General features: G+C 58.2%; 1 protein-coding gene across 4 annotated transcripts in view; it reads right to left on the reverse strand.

Annotated features, from left to right (window-relative positions):
• ARHGAP8 (Rho GTPase activating protein 8) overlaps positions 1 to 5,175 on the reverse strand; it is a 59,593-nt gene extending 54,418 nt beyond the window's left edge. For 3 of the 4 annotated variants that reach the window (XM_044229355.1, XM_044229354.1, XM_044229356.1), the window contains exon 1: positions 5,132 to 5,175. The gene's annotated coding sequence lies outside the window, so the exon portion shown is untranslated. The remainder of the gene's footprint in view (positions 1 to 5,131) is intronic. The other variant, XM_044229357.1, reaches the window with a different exon arrangement.
• Positions 5,176 to 6,000: the final 825 nt, after the last annotated feature.

The following is a 6,000-nucleotide window of genomic DNA, read 5'->3' on the forward strand; positions in this document are numbered from 1 at the left end:
ATAATAATAATAATACAAACTGAATTCAAATCTACCTGCTCCATTGCCTCCTGGGAAACTGAAGTGGGACCCACGGAGCCCCGGTAAACCCACAAACTTCTGCCATCAGACACCTCTTTATAGAAAGGTGACAGTGTGGCCAGACTAAATACTGACTTCCCCTCAATGCGGCCAGAGGGAAAAAAAAATGCCCCAGGTCCCAGGAGATGGTCAGGCCACTCTACCTGCCAGAGCCAGGGACCTGATACTGCTCCCCTCGGTGCCCAGGCCCCGAGCCGGCTGCCGTGAGCAGCAGGGACAGGGTGAGATGGCTCATTCCCGTCTCAGTCATCGGTCATTGCTTCTCACAGTGCCCCTTAGGGGGCCGCCAGCTCCCCTCAGGCCCCACTTCCTGCCCCGTGCAGCAGGCACAAGCCCCACCGATACCTTCCTGAGGATCAAATCAAGTGAAAGGGATGACATCACACCAAGGGGCAGAGTGTTCTGAGGCGAAGCGTCCCAGCGGTCACCGAGGAAGAGACAGCTAGCGCGGGCCACGCCCAAAACCGGGCGGCCGTGCCTCCCACGTCAGGTGAACGGACCAAAACACAGAGACCTTATCTGGATCCCGATTAAAAAAAAAAAAAAATTTGGTTGTGGGGGAGGCACGTGGGTGGCTCAGTCAGTTAAGCATCTGACTCTTGATCTCAGCTCAAGTCTTATTCACACGGTCATGGGTTCAAGCCCCACGTTGGACTCCATGCTGGGTATGGAGCCTACTTGAAAAGAAAAACTGGGGCGCCTGGGTGGCTCAGTTGGTCAAGCAACTGCCTTCGGCTCTGGTCACGATCCCCGAGTCCTGGAATTGAGTCCCACATCGAGGTCCTTGCTCTGCAGGGAGCCTGCTTCTCCCTCTGCCTCTACCCACTGCTTGTGTGTGTGCACGTGCTCTCTCTCTGACAAATATATAAATAAAATCTTTTTAAAAAAATTACTGGGATGCCTGGGTGGCTCAGTGGGTTAAAGCCTCTGCTTTCGGCTCAGGTCATGATCTCAGGGTCCTGGGATCGAGCCCCGCATCGGGCTCTCTGCTCAGCGGGGAGCCTGCTTCCTCCTCTCTCTCTCTCTGCCTGCCTCTCTACCTACTTGTGATCTCTGTCTGTCAAATAAATAAATAAAATCTTTTTTTAAAAAATCATTCATGAAGCTTTTAAAAAAATAAATAGATAAAAAGTGTTCTTTGTAGCAAATGGGAATCCAAATTCTGACCACTGGATACTACAGAATCATGTTATGTTGTTCTTTTGGCATTTTAAGTGGTCTCTCCACCCACCATGGGGCTTGAACTCATAACCCTGAGATCCAGAGTCATATGTGCCACTGATGGAGCCAGCCAGGCGCCCCCGTATTCATTGCTTCAAGCGTGGCAATGGTATTGCGGTCATGGTAAGAAACCAGGATTCACACTGTGATATTTATGGAGTCTGGGGGCTGCTTTACAGGAGCAGGAGAGGCAGAGGGGGTGAGCAGGTGGCAGGGAGCGGGCTAGAGGTCTGGAGGGAAGCAGGCGCGGTGGGGGTGAGCCTAGGTCAGACTCAGCCGTAGCATGACAGAGCCCGATGCTGTGACGTCCTGCTTATTTCCAATTGTCTGAACTTCCCCACACAGAAGAAAACACAAATGAATAAAAAAAACCCTGCAAGGTGTTTGAACAGCACAGAACCAAAGGTGGTCCCTCTCTCGCTCCCAGCTCCCAAACCTGGGAGCTGTAGGGGCCTCAGAGGCACCGAGAACTTAGCACCGAACAAGCCCGAAAGAAAAGGCACTTTCCAGAAGCCCCACCCACAGCCCCACTGGTTCCAGATCCTCCCCGGCTTCAACCACCAGGGCGTTCCTGCGGATGACCAACATGCCCGCCCAGCCTGCCCACCGCCCACCAGCCGGGGGGGCGGGGGGGAACGACACAGCTCCCCAGGAGCTGCTGGACTCCTGAGCTGCCAAACCAGTTCCTTCTGATGGACAGTCACCAGCTCAACTGAAAATTAACTGCTCACCTGTCGAGGGTCAGTGAAGAGAGAACGGCTGCCCTCTGCAAGGGAAGGAATGGGTCCCACCCAAGTCCACTCTTCACACTCTCCCGGGGGTCCATGGGTCGAACCGACGCTGAGAAACACACTTATAAATGTGCCACATCTTGTATTGGGGCTCAGTGTGGATTAACTCATTTGATCCTCCCAGGAATCCGATGAGCAGGTGATAACATTGTCTGTATCTTACAGATGGGGAAACCGAGGCACAGAGATGGCCAGCAATGCTGGCTAGCAGGTCCAGGTCACACAGCCGGGGACCGGGGAAGTCGGGGTGGGGGCTCCAGAGTCACTTCTAAGTTCAGCCCCATCCTTGCCCTACTGAGTGTCCACACTGTTCCCTCTGAGCCTCAGGACAACCGGCTCCTGACGTGGCCCATTTGAGAGGTCAGAAAACAGGGACGGAGACTCAGCCAGGTCTCCTGCCCTCCGAGGACCCAGAAACCTGGACAGCACCCAGAGCTGGCTGCCAGAAGTTCCAGGAGCCTCCGCCAAGATGGCTGGGGCGGGACTCAGGAGCTGCGTGTCACCGGCAAGAGCTCCCCACGGGCATCTTCCAGGCCATCCCCACCCCCGGTGCCGGGCCCAGAAGGGCTCCCCTCACAGGTGCCCCGGGAGGCCCGGGGAGCCCCTGGATACACACGGTACATCTTCCCTGAGCATCCATTTCAACCCATGGATTGATGGAGAAGTTTAATAATTTATCTGAAAAGAAATAGAAAACAGTCTTCTTCTACCCCAGGCTAACTTCGTAGAGCTCTGGTGGGCAGTCAAGGGCAGGCTTCAAACGGCTCCACCGAGAAGGCGGACCTCAGTGCCCCCGGAGGCACCATGGCCCGGTGGGAAGGTGTGGACGCTGCAGTGACACGGTGGGCATGAGGCCAGCTCTCCGCCCACTGGCCCTGCAACCTCATAAAGTCACCTGGGCCTCCCTCCCTCCCTTTCCTCATCTGTAAAAGGGAACAGTCACAGTCCTGCCTCGAAGCGGCTCACGGCTGTGAGCGAGGGCAATCAAGCCTTCTGTGAGGTTTTAATGGCCCTTAGTGATGGTGATCGTGATTGTTCTGGGGAAGGATGGCCAACGGGGCCATTTCACAGGTTAGGAGGCTGAGTCCCTGAGAGAGAAAGTGACCCTCCTTAAAAACTAGCTCTGCCCCCTCTTGCGGCTCCTTCCCCCTCCTGCTGCCTCTGTGCCTCAGTTTCCCCATCCCCAAAAGAGGGTTAAGATCAAAGAATGGGGTGGATTCTTGGACGTGGTGAAGATAAGCACCCAGGCACCTCCAGGGTGGTCCGAGCTCTTGCTGTCCCCTCTTTAACCAAAGCCATCATGCACGACGTGCCCATGACGGACCCAGCTTGCTGGAGAGATGCCACGCATCCACAGGATGTCTCCTCAAGTTTCCAGACCTTCAAACATCTCACTGAGATCACATTTCAAGGACTCAATGGTGTCGTCCAAAGAAATTCCTACCAGCTCCGCCTATCCCTCCGCAGGCATTTCCACCCCACCTCCCCTGGCCTCTGGGTGACCTCAACATGCATACCTTCCGTGCCAACCTCCCATCCATCTTCCAGTTCAATGGCTGCCTCCTCCAGGATGCCCTCCTTGACCTCCCACTAGCCCCTGGCTTCTCTCTGGGCTCCCTGTGGGCAGGGAGTGTGGAGATGGCTGTCCACAGGAGGAGCCGGGTTCAGGCCAACGTACCATGTCCCTGTTCACCTGCCCCCTGCCCACAGTGTTAGGTTAAGGAATGGTTAGTCCCTGTATTAAAGGAGAAATCCACAAACAAGGTCCCCAAATTGCCAACAGAGACCAACCAAAAGATGTTCACTGTTGAGCCTTCATTTAAATTTTGAGTTCTCACCTGGATGAATGTTAACACTGCATTTCACAGAAGCCCAGAAAACAAAAAACCTCCAAGTCTGTGGCCACCAGATGGCCAAGGCCATGTCCCCCACCCCACAGGAATTCCTCCCCTGTGCTCGCTTCCTGAGGATTCCATAGGCCCTTCTCCAGGGGCCTGGGGAGCCCCCCTGCAAACACACACCCTCCAAGCCAGTGCTGAGATCAGCGACCCCATGCTAGGACTTGAGAACAGTGAAAGGGGCCAGGCCTCTCCTCCAACTGATTCTGGAGACTGACAAGCCGCGAGATCTAAGTTTCTGGCCCACTAACTCCTGGCCTTCCATTCCGGGCGCTGACCCAGCCAGAGCGTCGGAATCAGCCTCAGCTTTCTCATCTATGAAATGGAAAGATGAGTCCTACCTCCCTGGTTTGGGGTGAGAGGAGCTGATGGGCCTGCACAGTGTGCAACCCAGCCAAATGGAGGCCATCAATTAGGGGAGGAAAATGGGGGAGGGGGGCGCAAGGAAAGTTTCGACTGAGACAGCCCAGCCAGACCGAAACAGGACAATGGAGGAGAGAAGGGGAGGGGAAGGGGTCAGGCGTGAGAAAGGGAAGGAGTGGAGGGAGGGGTGCAGGGCAGGAAGGGGGAGGAGAGGAGGGGAGCAGGGGGAGGAGGGGAAGGCCCCAAAGAAGGCCAGGGAGAAAGGAAGGGAGGAGCTGAGGGAGTGGAGGGAGAGGAGAGGAGGGGAGGAGAGCAGGAAGGGAGAGGTGCAGGGCAAAAAGAGAGGGCCTGCAGGCAGCAAGAAAGAGGAGAGGCGGGGAGGGGAGGGAAGAAAGCCGGGAGCAGGGAAGCGGGGTGCAGGGTAAGGAGGGGGAGGAGAGGCGGGGAGAAGGCCCGGAGCATGGAGCGCGTGAAGGAGGGGGAGGAAAGGACGGCTCAGGCCCAGAGCAGGGAGGGGAGGGGTGAGGGAGAGGAGAGGAAGGGCGCAGGTGGGGGAGGCGGGGCAGGGAGCAAGGAGGGGAGTGGGTGCAAGGGGGGAGGGCAAGGGACACGGCTTGGCGGGGCCGCTGGGTTCGCCCGCGTCCCTCCGCCACGTCACGTGTCGCCGCGCCCACCTGCGCGGTGACGGAGCGCGCCCGCCGGCTCACACCCGCGGAACCGCGTGGCGTCCCCACGCGAGGCACAGGCGGGCTCCCGCCCGCGGACGCCAGGCCTTACCTGCCACCGCCCCGCGGGCTCCTCACCTGGGCTTGACGGCGCCGTGACTCACCTGGCCCCGCCCCGGAAGTGGCCCCCACGCCGGGCTCGCCCCTCGCCCCGCCCCCTTGCCCCGCCCCTGCCCGCGCGGCGCGGCTCTTCGGGAGCCGGGACTCCCCGGGTCGCGCGGGGCTGGGCGGGGCCGAGAGCGCGAGGTGCAGGTGAGCCCGCGCGCTGGGCGGGGCTCGAGCTCCGAACCCCTGCCCCGTAGCTCCGGAGGCGCCCCCGAGGCTTGCCTGGTTCAAGGCCCCGCTTAGCACAGCCCCCACCCCTGGGGCTGGCGCTTTCCTTGAGAGACCGCTTCCCCATTTTAGGGACAGGCAAAGTGAGGTGCGGAGCAGAGAGATTCGAGGAACCGAGAAGAAACATTCAACAAAAATCTCCCAAAGAGTCCTCTGGGCCAAGAGTCGCCTTCCCGGGACTGCGATGGGGACCGCTCTTGAGCTCAGAGTGGCCGGGCAATCCCTGACCCATTCTGAGGAGCACGGAAGACTTCCTGGAAGAGGTGACCAAGACTTGGGCCTCTAAAAGGTCCCTGGGGGCCAAGCGGTGCATTTCTGTCTCAGGGAGCTGTTACTGTTCTGACCCGCAGTATGCCCCAGGGCCCAGTTTGAACCCCCTTTTCGCCTACACTCCCTCTGATCTCATCCAGCGCCCTGCTTTTGATATGGTCTATACCCGGATGATCCCTAACTTGTATCTCCTGTCCAGAGTCCTGTCTCTAACCGCCCACCTGACATCTCAATGTGGGGGGGTGTGTGGCCTGAGCAGACAGCGCCAGCTCCTCTCCGGGGCTTCTTGTCTCATTCTCCAGGGGCTCTGTCCAAACC

Source organism: Neovison vison, chromosome 12, assembly GCF_020171115.1.
Source record: "Neovison vison isolate M4711 chromosome 12, ASM_NN_V1, whole genome shotgun sequence".
Classification (NCBI taxonomy): domain Eukaryota; kingdom Metazoa; phylum Chordata; class Mammalia; order Carnivora; family Mustelidae; genus Neogale; species Neogale vison.